At 46.4% G+C, this 15,129-nt stretch overlaps 1 pseudogene; it reads right to left on the reverse strand.

The window, feature by feature from the left end:
* Window positions 1–1,873: 1,873 nt before the first annotated feature.
* LOC112548820 lies at window positions 1,874–13,057 on the reverse strand (annotated as a pseudogene).
* Between the last annotated feature and the right edge of the window lie 2,072 nt (window positions 13,058–15,129).

Here is a 15,129-nt window from a genome sequence, read left to right on the forward strand (position 1 = left end):
GTCCAAAGTGTAAATCTGTGAAAGTACAGGACAATGGTCTGTTGTTATTATTCTATAATTCCACAAGCCTGCTAGGCACTTCACATGCAGAGGATCTATGTTCCCAGAAACCCACAATCTCTTTACAGACATGCATCCTGCCTCCAGTGGCTTCTTAACAGACACAGAGGGCTGCCTACTTGAGCTTATTACAAGATTTGTCTCAAATACAGTGCATACAACAGAAAAGCAGAAAAGGTGCCTTTGTGTCATGTATGGATGCTAATCCTGGCTCCTTTCTACAACAGAGAGACCAAGGAAGATGGTAAACGGTATTTACGCATGTCAGGATACAGACTGGGACCCAGTAGGATTTTCAGAAGTGCTGAGGTACATCTAACTCCCCCCTGGCATCTGTGTGCATTCTGAAGAATTTAATAATGTTTGGTTTGAGTTTCATCAAAAGCACACGCAAAGGACTATGAGAGCCCAGAGAAGTAGGATTCCCAAACTGTGGTGTATAGAAAGCTGACTGGTCCTGCAGTGCTAGTTCTACCTCCACCTTTCCAGCTGCTCCAAAAGGCATCTATACTGCCCTTTGCAAAGAGGGCTCAGGATACCTGCAGAAGCAGCTGGGAACAAGGATTAGCTGCCTCCATTCCCTGTCCCTACTACTACATGTGAGGGAAGAAAATATAAGCTGTCAGGAACAGTTACCAACAGGAAGTGCAGTGGAACACATCTGGCTTGGAGAACAGTAGTTCTCACATTGTGCCAAAACTCAAGACTCCTGTGGAAACAAAATTCTAGCCATTGAATATTTGCATGATCAGAAAAAAAGAAATCTGATGCTCATGAAGTATGCCACAAACAATTCTAGACAATGAAATATGTCCATCCACACAGGAAGTACTACCTCTGTATCTGCATGCTGTGTGTGCAACTCCACATCACGCTAACACACTTTAAAACAGGGGTGGACAAAGTCCAGTCTGTGGGCTGGATCCTGCCAGCAGTGGACTCTATTTCCCAGCAGTCTCTGCCCACGCAGCTGTGGCCTGTCTCCGTGGAGACCCCAGCCACAGCTGTGCTGTGATAGCAAGGTTGGGGTTGCCATGGAGAATGACCCCAGCCGCACTGGCAGGGCGTGCGTCAGAGCAGGGCAGGGGACTGCTCCAGAGCAACTGGGATCTTGCAGTGGGGGCAGCTTGGTCAGGGCCAGGGCAGAACCATGATCTGGTGTGCAGGCAGCGGATCACAGCTCTGCCCTGGCTTGGGACCAGGCTGTCACCGCTGTAAGGAGCCAGGGCAGAGCCGCGATTTGCTGCTTGTGTGCCCCTGCCCAGAGCATGCAGGCTGCAGAGCATGGCTCTGCCCTGGCCCTGACCAAACTGCCCCCACTGCAAGATCCCAGTGGCTCTGAAGCAGCCCCCTGCCCTGCCCGGCCACACGCCCTGCCAGTGCAACTGGAGCCATTCTTCATGGCAACCCCAACCTTCTTATCACAGCACAGCTGCAGCTGGGGTTTCCATAGACTTGCCACAGCCATGCAGGCAGGGGTTGCTGGGAAATGGAGTCTGGCTGCCAGCCGGGTCTGCCATTTTGCCCACCCCTGCTTTAAAACTGGGGAAGCAGGGGTCGGGAAGATTGTGGATCTGGGATTGTTGGTCAGTCTTCAACCATATTTCATACTTAGCCAATTCATCTTCTACAGAGTACTCACTCTCACTATAATCTTGGACAACACAGGAGCTGAAGGTTGAATTTAAAAAGCCACTATGATCAGAAATACAAGTATGTAAAAGTGATACTTTTTTTACATTGCTTATTCTGAATCTTATCTGCTCATATCACTTTAATGATCAAATAATGAGGAGGCAGTGTTGGTGGTGGTTACTATTTTTATTCATTATTTCTTCAAAAGGAGCACAACTGTGGGGCAGTGAACTGAACTGATTCTTGGATGACTAAAGAATTAAAACTTGCTTTTTGGTAGTGATGCATGAGCCAGAGAAATTTTGCTTGACATTCACATCCAATATAGCCCTTGCATGCTTAGTAATTCAGAAAGATCTATCTAGCTGTAAACTGAGCCAATTTAATAGATTAATTCGGAGAACAATAAACAAACAAACAAACAAACAAACATGAAGCCACTTTTATACAGCTCTTTTTCAGACTATGGCCACACTTTAAAGATCAGGCAGTCACTACCAATATACAGAGCCATTTAGTCTCTCCACATTCACTCTGATAAACTTTTAAATTGAAGTGAATATGATCACAGTTCACTAGGCACCAACTGTAGCCCTAGTTATGTATCCACATGTCATGGTGACAACATTAGACACACTGGGAGAAAAATCAAGACTGCTATCTCCTGATTCTTGTAAAAGCAGACCTTGGTTAAGCTCTTGTTGAAAATAAGTTTGAGATGAGAGATGGATGTGTTAAGCAAACTGACACAGGATTACTAATAAACAGAAAAATTATAAGAAAAATGATGAGTTCAAACCTGCTGAGCTAAGTGGGCCTCTATGGCAGCCACTGCTGTGTAGTAAGGGAAAGTCTGATCACAATTTGTTCCTGCCACACACACACCCATGAGCATAATGCCACTGAACCACTGCTTGCTGTCTTCCTTGAACCGTAGAGCTGTTGATTTCACAGCAATGATAACATCATCTCTTTTATCCTACAATGAAAAAGAGTGTTACCAGAAAAAAAATAAAGCACTGCATGAGGCATGTTGCTACGCCTTCTGGGAGTGTGGCCAGTATAAGAGAAAAGCTTTTTTCAAGGCTAGGATGTTTTTATTTTAGAAAGAAGTGTCAAGTGAAGTTTTTAAGCCTGTTTTAGTCAGAAACAAACAGTTTGATTTCCAAAGCTGCTGAGCACTCAACAGGTACTGATGGCTTCAAAAATTATTTAAAAGTGCCACACCAAGGTATGCACAATGCTTGAAGGAAGTAAGGCCTGTATTTAGGGGAATTCAAATGTCATACAGAGCTGGTACGTCTACGTGTTCAATTAATGTGAAGCAATAAGCTGGAGTTTATTGCTCCCAGGTGTGCCATTTGAATTTGAGCCTGGGACTGCAGCAGGTTGAACCAAGTCAAAGCAGCTCCAGTTGGCAGGGGGTGCCAGAGATGAGCTCGCCTGCCTGTTTCCTCACCAGCTCAATGGGCTGTGGAGGGGCTGGCTGGGGCATGAGTGTGCTCCAGTGTGGGGCTAGCAGGCAGGCAGCTCCTGCATTGAAGTACCCTTGTGCCCCAGCCAGCTGCATCAGTGTCTACATGTGTCCTGCTGCGGAGTGAAAAACTCTGCAGTAGGATAGTTCTTGTATATACAAGTACTAACCTGAGGTGGAGTTAAATTGTTTACTCCAGCCTAATTGCCCTGCACATGTAGACACCGAGTCATTTACTGCAGAGCTAATTAGTCAACTCCAGTAAAGTCTTGTGTAGACGTGTCCAGTAAGTACAATGAAAGGGACATCAAAAGCACCAGGGTGTGGGCCACTGATGGAGTGAAAAAAACTAATGGAGATGAAAAATATTTCCTAAGAGCAGTTTCCTACTGTTTTCAATCTTATGAGGGTCAAGAGTTGTAGCAGAAAGGCAAGAGAAGCCGTGCTTATCCAGAACAGTAAATTATACAAACGTGAACATGTGCACATATCAAACAAGGAGGAAATTACAGGGACATGGAAGAAATAGTCATTTTGTTGTGGGGAAGGAAAGAGGAACTGTGCAAGAGAAAAAGAGAAATGGCTTTACAGAAAGAACCCCTCCCTTCCTTCTGGCTAGTTCTTGTGTTTCGTGCTCTGCTAAAGCGACTAACAGTCCCCTGTCTTTGGATGGTGTACGGAAGAGGATACTGACTATTTCAATAGAGCAACAAGCTATCTTAAAGACAATTAGCTTTAACTTTTCCTATCTGTCTCCACTCAGTCTGGGCAGCATGATATTACAATCCTTCTGCTAAAGAGTGCTCCTTGTCGCCATACAGTTGACCCAAACTCAGTGTCTGCTTCTACTGTTCTCACTGGCCTATGATGGAAACCAAACTAAAATTCAATCTATACCAACAATACTGTGTTGCTGAGTGGATGCACCAAAGAAAAGAGGATCCTAAAAAATTCTGGTCTTGTGCCCAGCTTTTTAAGATTAAAAACTACACACAAAACAACAATTCTAGCTTACGCGGAATCCTTAAACAAGGAAAAACAAGAGCCCTGTAGTAAAGCACAAGGAATGTAAAGAAATCTTAAATGTGTATTACATTGTTGGGTCTGTAACGTATTGATATATTTAGCATTTCTACTGAACAACAGTAACTATATAAACACACACTAAGCACATTTTATAGCATAAGCAGCAAAATATAACAACAGATTTTCCCTCCTAATTTAAACTTTATGTAGCTAACACAGGGCCCAGTCCTGCAACACTTACATGTGACTAGTTTCAACAAAGTCTACAGAATTAGGCCTATACCTAAAATTACTAAAATGCCAAAGTGCCTGCAGAACTAGCTATGTTGTTAAAAAAGAATAAGTGGAGGGGAGTAGATTAGACATGGCAGTAATGGTTATTAAAAGTGACAAATAGTTGTGCAATGATAAAGATTTTCTTGGCTGATACTGATAGCTGATTATTAACCAGACATATTGACTGATACTGATCCAATAACCAATTTATAGGAATGCAGCCAGGCAGTGTGAAGAGCAGCTTCCTGCAGGTAAGTCTACAGAGGGGAAGGGATGCAGGGGAGGAAGGTGGTGTGGGAGGGGGGGCAGATCAAAACCCCCATGATGAGGGAAGGAGTGGGGCAGGGGCCGGGGGTGCTGCCCAGCCAGGGCATTGAATAGGACCCAGGGGCTGGGATGGTGAGTGGGAGAGTGCCACGGGTGGCTTGTCCAGGGGAATCAGCGTCCTGGCACTTAAAAATGGTGGCAGGGGCACTTGACTAAAGCTTGTTGAATGAGCTTTAGTTCAAGTGCTGTTGCCACCATTTTTAAGTGCGGGGACACTTAACCAGAGCAGACCCAAACGGGGCTTGGGCAGAGACGGGCTGCTCGCTGTGGGCCCAGGGCTCTCTGCTCTGCTGCTGCCTTTGCCCCAGGGGCCCCACGCTGGCCATGCGCCCCCTGCTGGCCCAGCAGCAGGAGGCACGACTCACTACCCCCAGGCACACAGCCAGTGTGGGGTCCCCGGGTGAAAGCCCCAAGCCTACAGTGAGTAGCCCCCATCCACACAAATTTGGGGAGGCATATGCCCCCCCATGCCTCCCTCAGGGGGTGCACACAGTGGGGGGGGTTGCCCCCCCCCACAACCGCCTGCTGCTTTATCCTGCTCCCCACCTCGGTCCCAGGTCCCATTCACTGCCTTGGCTAGCCCTCCCCCCACACCCTTTCCCCTCCACAGACTTACCTGAAGGGTGCTACTCTCTATGCTGCCTGGCTGCATTCCTGGCTACGTACATGTATGTGGCTGTATGCATGCACGCAGTGTCCATGGGCCCCTGCCAGAAGGCATATTATATTTATCAGTGAATATTGTCAACTACACCAGCCAAAAAAAGCCAATAGCTGATAATGTTAATTTTCCTTTTATCGGTGCTGATCCGATATGGAACTGATATATTGGTGCACCACTAGTGACAGATAACAATTTCAGAAGAAAAAAATTTGGGAGCCAAAATATATGAAAGATGTCTTAGCAACCCAAATTAGAAAATAGTAATTCTCTTTACTTAAATTAATTTAAGTGTTTCAGATTGCAGCCTCTCTCAACAATGTGTTTTACCCTACACTTCAGAGTTCAGGAGAAAACACCTCATATTTACCCGTACTGCAGTTTATTGTTAAGTTAAAATATTCTCTCTCCCTCTCTCAACATAGTTGCACATGGAAATAAAAAGAAAGCTCCAAATGATTGATTAACCATTTGATAGACCTTTCTTGCTGTTTCAGGCAACTTGATTTGATACATACGCTCAACAATGAAGATTTTTACCAGAACAAAAAGCAATTACAGTTGAAAGAAAAGAAAAATAACCATTTTTCAACTAACCCAAAACTAACTGCAGCCAATATGTGATTCTCTTCATCAGGGGGTAAGTGATCACAAGTGACAAAAAGGCTGTTCCTAGAGCTGCAACAAGAGATGATCATCAGAGAACTTCTTCAGAGTTGTTCAAGTTGTTGTTATACTCACCATTATTTCCCAGTCTAAGGATCAATTATTGTGGAATCACAGTTGTGATTCTGTAGTTAAAACTGAAATAATTCTTTTGTTCTCAACCCTCAAAAGAGGTACCTTTCCCAAAAGAACTGCCTTTTCTGTTGAACTTCATCATTCCTAGCTTTAGCTTCATGGTGAACTATAGTAAGCATGAATGATCACACACGCATTACCTACAGCAATTCAGACACAGCAGCACATATAAAGCCAAGCCAAGCTGTCCCCCAAGAAAAACCAAGGATTGAAAAGTTGAGAAATCTCCAGCAGCTATTGGTCTACTTGCTGTTCTGGTAACCTAAACAGAAAAAGAACTGTTTCAATATGAAACCCAATATAACCTGCTAAAATATACATTACAGGCAAAAATCATATCTTAATGCAGGGGTCAGCAATGTATTTGGGCAGAGTGCCAAAGGCATCCCAACCTTGACTTGTAAGATGTTGATGTGCCAGGGGCAGACAGCAGGGGAGTCAAGAGGGACCTAATCCTTGTTGTGGCAGTGCTACCCCAGCCCCTTCCCTACTGTCTGCCTGGAGGCACATGTACTCCACCACTGGCAACGAGCCAGGCTGGGGCTCTGTGGACCCCAGTGCAGCTGCTTGCAACCTCCCCACTGTCTGCTGTGAACAGCTCGGGCTTTGTGGTAGGCAGCAGGGACATGCCCAGAGCCCCGGTCAGCTGCAACAGGCAACCAGAAGGCTGCAAAGCAGCTGTACAGGGATCCACAAAGTTCTGGCCCAGCTTGTTGCTGGTGGCAGGTACACATGTGCTTCCCAGCTGCTGGCCACGGCTGGCCCAGGTTCTGGGCAGGCCTCTGCCACCCACTATGGAGCCCAGCCTACTCGTAGCAGGTGGCAAAGAGGCGGCAAGCAGCTGCACCAGGGTGCATGGAGGTCCAGCCTGGCTCACTGACAGTTGTGGGTCTTGGGGCAGATGGTGGGGGAATCACAAAGGATCTGATCCTTGTTGTGGCAGCACAGCCTCAGTCCTTGAGGCACACATGCTAAGCAAAATGCCTTCACTTGTCACACTCTGGCATGTGTGCCAGGAGCTGTCGACTCCTGCTTTAATACAATGTATACCGGTTAAAGAAGAAGCTCAAACCTCACTGTTTAACACCCTCCCTCACTTCCAAAAAAACCCAGACCCATAAATAACTAGCTACACAACATGGCAGTGCCCAATACTCTAGCAAGAGATATGTTCCATGTGACAGAATCAAAGAAAGTGGTCTGGAAGGGAGTGAAAAAGACTGGTTTTGAGAACGTAATTGTCAGGTTAATGAATTTCCTGAGAGGTCTGGAGAGGTTTCCCACCAGAACTGAGCGACCAGAACCAGGGGCTTTCTGCTTGCTGCCACACACAATTATATTATAATGTTCTTTGAAATGAAGGCACATGCAGAACTAGTCAGAGAATAATGGTTGCCAGTCAGAGAATAACTATTAAGGGTCCTATTCCATTAACTTTTCCTCCTTTTGCATCCTGAATATAGCACCCCTCTCTGCATCTGTGTTCAAACAGATTAAAATGTCTCCAATAAGCGAACAGACTGCAAAATTCTACCTAAACATGCAGACCCCCCTCTGCTGATTTGTTCTGCTAATAAGGGCTGGAACCTGTGTAAGGAAGACGTGCAGTCATTGTTAGTCATTTGAAAGCACCCTTCAAATTTGTCCTTGTCTTGGTGTAAGACAAAAGAAGTTTTACTTCATGAAAAGGCCAGAGATTTACTTACTCATCAAACATTTAAAGGAGCCTGCCTGTCCTTTTCAAGTTCATAAAGCTTTCTCTACTGTTTTGTCATACTCCTGATCCCACATGTCATTGATTGTACAGCCTGCTCCACGCATCAGAACTGCTTCAGCACCAAACAGTGACAGCATATACCAGTCTGGAAAGCAACATGGCTCTGCAGCCAAGCCTATGCTTCAAGTATATGTCAGATACAACAGCCATGTTCCTAAGGAAAAAAATAGAAGTTGACAAGGGTTAGGAAAAGAGAAATCATATTGGAATTATTCCTCAGGGTACCATCAACAGCAGATAAATACTGAATGAACTAATTAACAACTTCTAAAACTGCAAAACCAAAGCTGAGAAAGATTTAAGCTATAAATGCAAGGCAATGTAGTCTGACAATTTCCTCCTCTTAGTTTTCTTAGCTCTTTTCCTCCTCTTAGTTTTCTTCTTGGCTAAACTGTTAAATAAAAGTACTTTTAAAAGACATTTCCCCTGCCTGGACTTTTCAACAAAACAGAAGACTGAACTGTGAAGAAAATGCAACGTTTGAAAAATCAGTCAGATATTCAGGCAGGACAGAAAGCACGTTTGCTAGGCTATCCTGCTCTCTCTTCAATTTTTCACAATTAAATACTCCTGGAAGTGTCCTCTTTAGTTCATATTTCAGAGGTTATAGCCATGTTTGGTCTAAGAACATAGGCAGACAAGGTTCTTTGTGTAGATGTGGTATCTTTTATTAGACCAAACAAATAGTTGGAAAAATTGTTCTTTGCAAGCTTCTGGGCACAAACACCCTTCTACAGGTATATGGAGAGTCTGCTAGTGTATGTACTTTCCTGGGTGGAAAAGAAGCCAAAATGCAAAATGGAGGTCTGTAAAAATGCAAATACATGGCAATGAGGATCAGAGGCCATGGGAGACAATAGGTACAAGGACAGGTAGGTGGTGGGAAAATAGGGGAGAATGTTGACCTGGTGATAGAATGTAGCTTGTAAAATGCAGATAGGTTACCTGGGGTTAGATGTCAGGCAGGTTATAATGTGGCATGAATCAATGTCTGTATTTTGTCCATTTTATGTATCCAGTAGATTTATGAAGTGAAGTTCATAGGCTCGTCTACGAAAGGTGTTTTGTAAATTCCCTTTGAGAATTAGAAATGAGACTAGAGAGAGAGTGGTTGACTTGTGAGAAGTGTGCACCCACAGGTAATTGGATATTTCTGTCTTTGATGAAATTTTCAGTGTGCATTCATTCTGGTACTCCGTTATTGTTTGGTTTCTCCTACTTATTTTCCATCAGGGCATGCAGTGCACTGGACAAGATATTACATTTCTGGAGGTGCAGGTGTAAGATCTCCTCCAGAATTGCCAACTCCCTGACTAGGATAAATAAGCATATTGCAACCCTTGAATCAAGAAGAGTAACTATCTGGAACGATTATTACAGGAAACCCTCGTTATTCGTGGTTTCAAATATTCGTGAATGCTGAACCTGCATTTTAAATACACTTTATACACTTCCAGGAGCTCCTCAGGAGCTCCACACTTGCTGCTGCCAGGCTTCCGCCACCGCTGCGCCCCCCCCAGCCACCGGGAGTACTGCATTCATGAATGCAGTGCCTTATTCACAGATTTCGCCATTCATGGGAGATACGAGAATGTATCCCCTGCAAATGGCAAGGGTTGCCTATATATTGAAGTTCCTAATTACTTTCTTTATTTGGGAAGCCCAAGCTCTTTGAGGGGAAGGGGGAGACCATCCCTGCTGCCCCACACTGCCGTGCACTGCGCAGGGGGCCTCTACCATGAGCCCTCAGAGGCCCTAATTGCTGTTGCTCCATCCGGTGACTGTGGGGCTTTTTTTTTTTTTTAAAGTGCTGGCAGGCTGGCGCCAAGCGGAGGATGGGGCTGCGTAGGGCAGCCATGGGGGCCTCTCTTGCAGCTCCTACTGCCCAGGGAGAGCCAGGCACAACCAGAGGAGCTGTGGGAGAACCTGCAGCCACCCGGCCATGCCTGCCTCTCCCTGGCCAATCCAAATCAGTGCTGAATCTCTAATTCTGATTTGGCCAAATTGAATGGGGACAGTGATTTGAATCACTGAATCGAATCACTGTCCTCTGAATTGGCCAAATCCGAATTGAATATTTCCCTATTTGCACAGGCCCACTACCCACTACCTTTTGAAAGAGCTCCTAAGACCAAGAGCTTCTATTTAGTGCTCTCGGATCTCAATGATCTTGTCAGAAAACGAAAAGAGAGATCTGCCGTTGTGTTCTTGGTTACAAGTCTCCTTCCCCACATGTCATGGCACTGCTGGACACCCCATCATCACCAGGCATCCTCTGATTCATAGATTCATAGATGTTAGGGTTGGAAGGGACCTCAATAGATCATTGAGTCCAACCCCCTGCATAGGCAGGAAAGTCTGCTCTCTGCTAGCTTGTGGCCATTATTTCTTGTAACCCCTGGGGCCGCCTTGGTGAATAAAACCTCACCAATTCCCTTCTGTGCCCCCATGATGAACTTATAGGCAGCCACAAGGTCGCCTCTCAACCTTCCCTTGTGGAGGCTAAAAAGGTCCAGGTTCTCTAGTCTCTCCTCGTAGGGCTTGGCCTGCAAGCCCTTAACCATACGAGTGGCCCTTCTCTGGACCCTCTCCAGGTTATTCACATCTCTCTTGAAGTGCGGTGCCCAGAATTGCACGCAGTACTCCAACTGCAGTCTGACCAGCGCCCGATAGAGGGGAAGTATCACCTCCTTGGATCTATTCGTCATGCATCTGCTGATGCACTATAAAGTGCCGTTAGCTTTTCTGATGGCTTCATCACACTGCCAACTCATGTTCATCTTGGAGTCCACTAGGACTCCAAGATCCCTTTCCGCTTCTGTTCCACCAAGCAGGTCATTTCCTAGGCAGTAGGTATGCTGGACATTTTTCCTCCCTAGGTGCAGCACTTTGCATTTCTCCTTGTTGAATTGCATTCTGTTGTTTTCTGCCCATTTGTCCAACCTGTCCAGGTCTGCTTGCAGCTGTTCCCTGCCCTCCCCCACACCCTTCCAGGTCGATACCGACCCATCCACTATGACTCTCTGGGTGCGACCCTCTAGCCAATTCGCCACTCACCGGACTGTGTAGTCGTCCAAGTCACAGCCTCTTAACTTGTTCACCAGTATGGGGTGGGATACCGTATCGAAGGCCTTCCTGGAGTCTAAGTATATGACGTCAACCCCTACTCTTGCGTCCAGGCGTTTTGTAACCTGGTCATAAAAAGAGACTAGATTAGTCAGGTATGATCTACCTGCTATGAACACATGCTGGTTTCCCCTCAGCATAATTTGTCCTGTCGGGCTCTCGCAAATGTGAGTCTTGATAATTTTTTCAAAGACTTTGCCAAGGATGGAGGTGAGACTGACTGGCCTATAGTTGCCCAGGTCCTCCTTCCTCCCCTTCTTGAAAATGGGGACCACATTGGCCCTTTTCCAGTCCGCCTGGACTTGGCCTGTGCACCACGAGCGTTCGAATATTCCCGCCAGTGGCTGTGCAATGACGTTGGCCAGTGCCTTCAGTACCCTCGGTTGGAGCTCATCCGGGCCTGCCGACTTAAAGGCATCCAGTTCCTCAAAATGACTCTGCACCATCTCAGGGTCTACGCTTGGTAGTCTGGCGTCCTGCTGCTGCCTCTCTACAACCCCAGTGAGAGACTTGTCTTGCCTGAGGGCAACCACATTTGACTGCATGCAGGTTTCAGATCCTCAGGTCTAAGTGGCAAAGGACTGTGACATGTGACAGACACACCTTGGTGACAGGTGGGATCACAGAAGGAGCCTCTCCTGGAACAACCTCTGAAATGCCCCCATAGGGCACTCCCACCCAAGGCACTGCTTTGCCCAGGGGTAGACCTGGGTCAGGCTGGGTGCACTGATATACTTGCACCGCCCTTTGATTCCTGCTCCACCCAAAGTTTAAAACCAACTTCCTGGCAGTGGCAGACGCATTTCTAGTCAAAGAGTGCTGAGGGAAGCACTTGATTTCATGTCTCATTGTCATCGTCCTGACCCCTTCTGAACTCCTCATTCTACAGGTACGACTGTCCCTCTCTTCTCTGTAATGGTCCCAACGTTCCACCCATCAAACTCACCTTTCTTTTGCCGCTTTGCTATCTGTTAGCTGCTCCTGGTTGTGAAGCTCCTATTTCACAGCCCTGCAGACTGTTTTTAACTTATTCCAATGAAGTTATATTTGTTTTTCCTTCCATCTTAAGCAGAACAATACAGCCCCAGGATCCTTGGGTATGAGGAAAGCTTCTAGTTAATTTTTACCTGGAGAAAAATTTGTGTTGTTTCATACGTGATGATGCACCTTGCCATTTGCACCCACTTATCATAGGTAATGTTATGTATATGTAATGGTGCACCTTGCCATCTGGACTACCCTTGTCATAGGTGATGTCATATATAAGTGATGATGCAACTCATCATCCGCACCCCTTTTCATCAGTGAAGTCATATACATACGATGAAGCACCTCACCACTGGCACCCACTTGTCATTAGTGATGCCACAGACTATATCATATATATGTAGGGACCTACCAAATTCATGATTTCACAATTTTCATAGAATCTGAAAATTTGGTAGGTCCCCATGGAAAAGCAGGAAAGCCAGGGGAGAAGGGAGCTACAAACAGAGGTGGGAAGCCCTGGCATTCTGAATCAGGTGAGGGAAGAAAAGGGAAAGATTTTCATGGTGGGCTCCCCCCTCCACATGCCTCTGATTGGCTGAGGAGCCCCAGAAGTCCCACCCCTCCCCAGACATTGACAGAGGGTGACCTGTCAATGTGTGGGGAAGGGCGGGATTGCCAGGACCCCCTGGCCAGTAAGAAGCATGGGCACTCGACCATGAAAATAGTGCCTATTGCCATGCTGGGACCACACAATCAAGAGGCTGCTGCAGTGAATTAGGTATATAACAATGCACGCAATTTTATTTTTTTTATATATGCAATGATGCACCTCACCATCTGCAGCCCTCTTGTCACAGGTGATGTCATAGCTGATCTCATATATGAAGTACTGCTCTAGGGCCATGTTAGAGATTCAGTTGACTTGGTGCAAGCCCTAGTTAGCCTGCAGGTGTGTCAGTATAAAGGTACTTACATGGATTGGTATGGCTTGTTTCTGCAGCCTCATCTCAGTGTAAACATCTTTATATTGACAAGAATGTGTTTAGATCACAGCTAGCTCCAATTGAGCAAACCCTGTTCTTCTACCAACTTAACTATATTGCTGCAAGAACTGCAGATACACCAAAAGAAGTTTATTTTGTTAATTGGCATTTTGCTCCTTCTAGCAAATGATCATTAAAACCAGAGAATGCAGAGCCGGGTCTTTCTCTTCACGTTCTGAATGAGTTCTCTACTGCTCTGCTTAGGGTGTCAAACAGCAGAATTGACCTCCATGTGCATGTTATTTGAATTTTCTTCAAGCTAAAAGAAAAAAAAGAAACAGGAATGTATTGGATGTCTTAACATAGCATGATGCAGACAAGGTTCTTTGGGTAAGTCTGATATCTTTTATTAGGCCAACTGAAATAGTTGGAAAAATTCTTGTTTGTAAGCTTTCAGATACAAACACCCTTCTTCAGACAGAGGAAGCATCTTCAGTTGTTTTGTGCTCTTTCTGGGTTGGATAGAAAACAGAAGCCAAAATGCAAGAATGCAGATCAGAGAAAATACAAATAAGTGGCAGTGAAGGTCAGAGGGGTTAGAGACACTGGGTGAGATACTGCACCCCACACAGTTTTCCAGATCTATGCAGGCTGTGCCTGTCTCCTCTTGAAGGCTTGCACCCGAGCTTTCTTTGCCCAAGCAGCTGACCTTGTTCGCCAAGGAACCTTGCATAAGCCCCAAAGGGTACCTCAATTTCCTTTGGGGTCCCCCCCAAACTCACCTGCCACGACTTTGGATGGCCTTTCAGTGAAGGGGGTCCCCTTTGAGGGTGCCTCCAGAGTGGTCACGCGTCCCGGCGGATGTCTCCGGGGCTCCAACCTCCCCTACACCCCGGGCATACGCCAACCTTCTAGACGAGCCTCAAGATCTTTAGCAGTTATTCCCCATTGATATCTTCCTGATTCCCACGTCCTTCCTCGCTGACGGGCGCCTCTGGCTCTGACTGGACCCAGAGGGTCTGGCAACACGCGGTCTTTGGAGACATCCCTTCCGACACCCAGCGCTATCTATGGGAGATGCCACTATTCCTCTTTGTGCTCTCTTGTGGTCTCTTTCCCACCTTTGACTGGGGTCACTGCTACCCCAGTCTGGGATGGAGGGCTACGCTAACCTGCACTAGGTAAGCAATAAGGGGCCCTTTGGGAATCAGAGCTGGGGGGGCAGCAAAGGCGCCAGTCACAGGGCTCAAGTGCCTATATACTAATGCTAGGAGCATGGGGAGCAAGCAGGATGAACTAGCACTCCTGCTTGCAGAAAACACCTACGACTTAGTAGGGCTAACAGAAACCTTCTGGGATTCTTCCCACGACTGGGCGGTACATATTGAGGGTTATAAGCTGTACAGAAAGGACAGGGTGGGGAAGAAAGGGGGAGGGGTTGCGCTCTGTGTCAATGAGCAATATACATTGACCCTTATCAAGACGGAATCGAAGGAGGAGAAAGTAGAAGGATTGTGGGTTAGGTTACATGGGGGTCAAGGAGAAAGGGATTTGGTGGTAGGGGTCTGCTACAGACCCCCACACCAAGGGGAAGAGCTAGATTTGGGCTGGGTGACGCCGACAGCAAAGTCCCCCCACTCACGCAGGTTCCTATCCTGTGTACAGGACCTCCACCTGACGCAGGAGGTACATGGTCCCACTTGGGGGAATGCCTTACTGGACCTGGTATTGGCAATGGGGGATGACATGGTAGGGGACCTACAGATCGGTGGTCATCTGGGGGACGGTGATCACCAAATAATAGAATTCATCATAAGATGCCGAGTGGGTAAGGTAACTAGTAGGGTGAAAGTGCTAGACTTTATGAAAGCTGATTTCAATGAACTCAGGCGATTAGTCAAGGACGCACTGCAGAGTAGGAGTTTTGAAGAGATGGGAGCCCAGGAAGGGTGGCTGTGCCTTAAGGAAATGATCCTTTGGGCACAGAGGGAGA

The sequence above is a fragment of the Alligator sinensis genome, unplaced genomic scaffold, assembly GCF_000455745.1.
Source record: "Alligator sinensis unplaced genomic scaffold, ASM45574v1 scaffold1774_1, whole genome shotgun sequence".
NCBI classification, from domain to species: domain Eukaryota; kingdom Metazoa; phylum Chordata; order Crocodylia; family Alligatoridae; genus Alligator; species Alligator sinensis.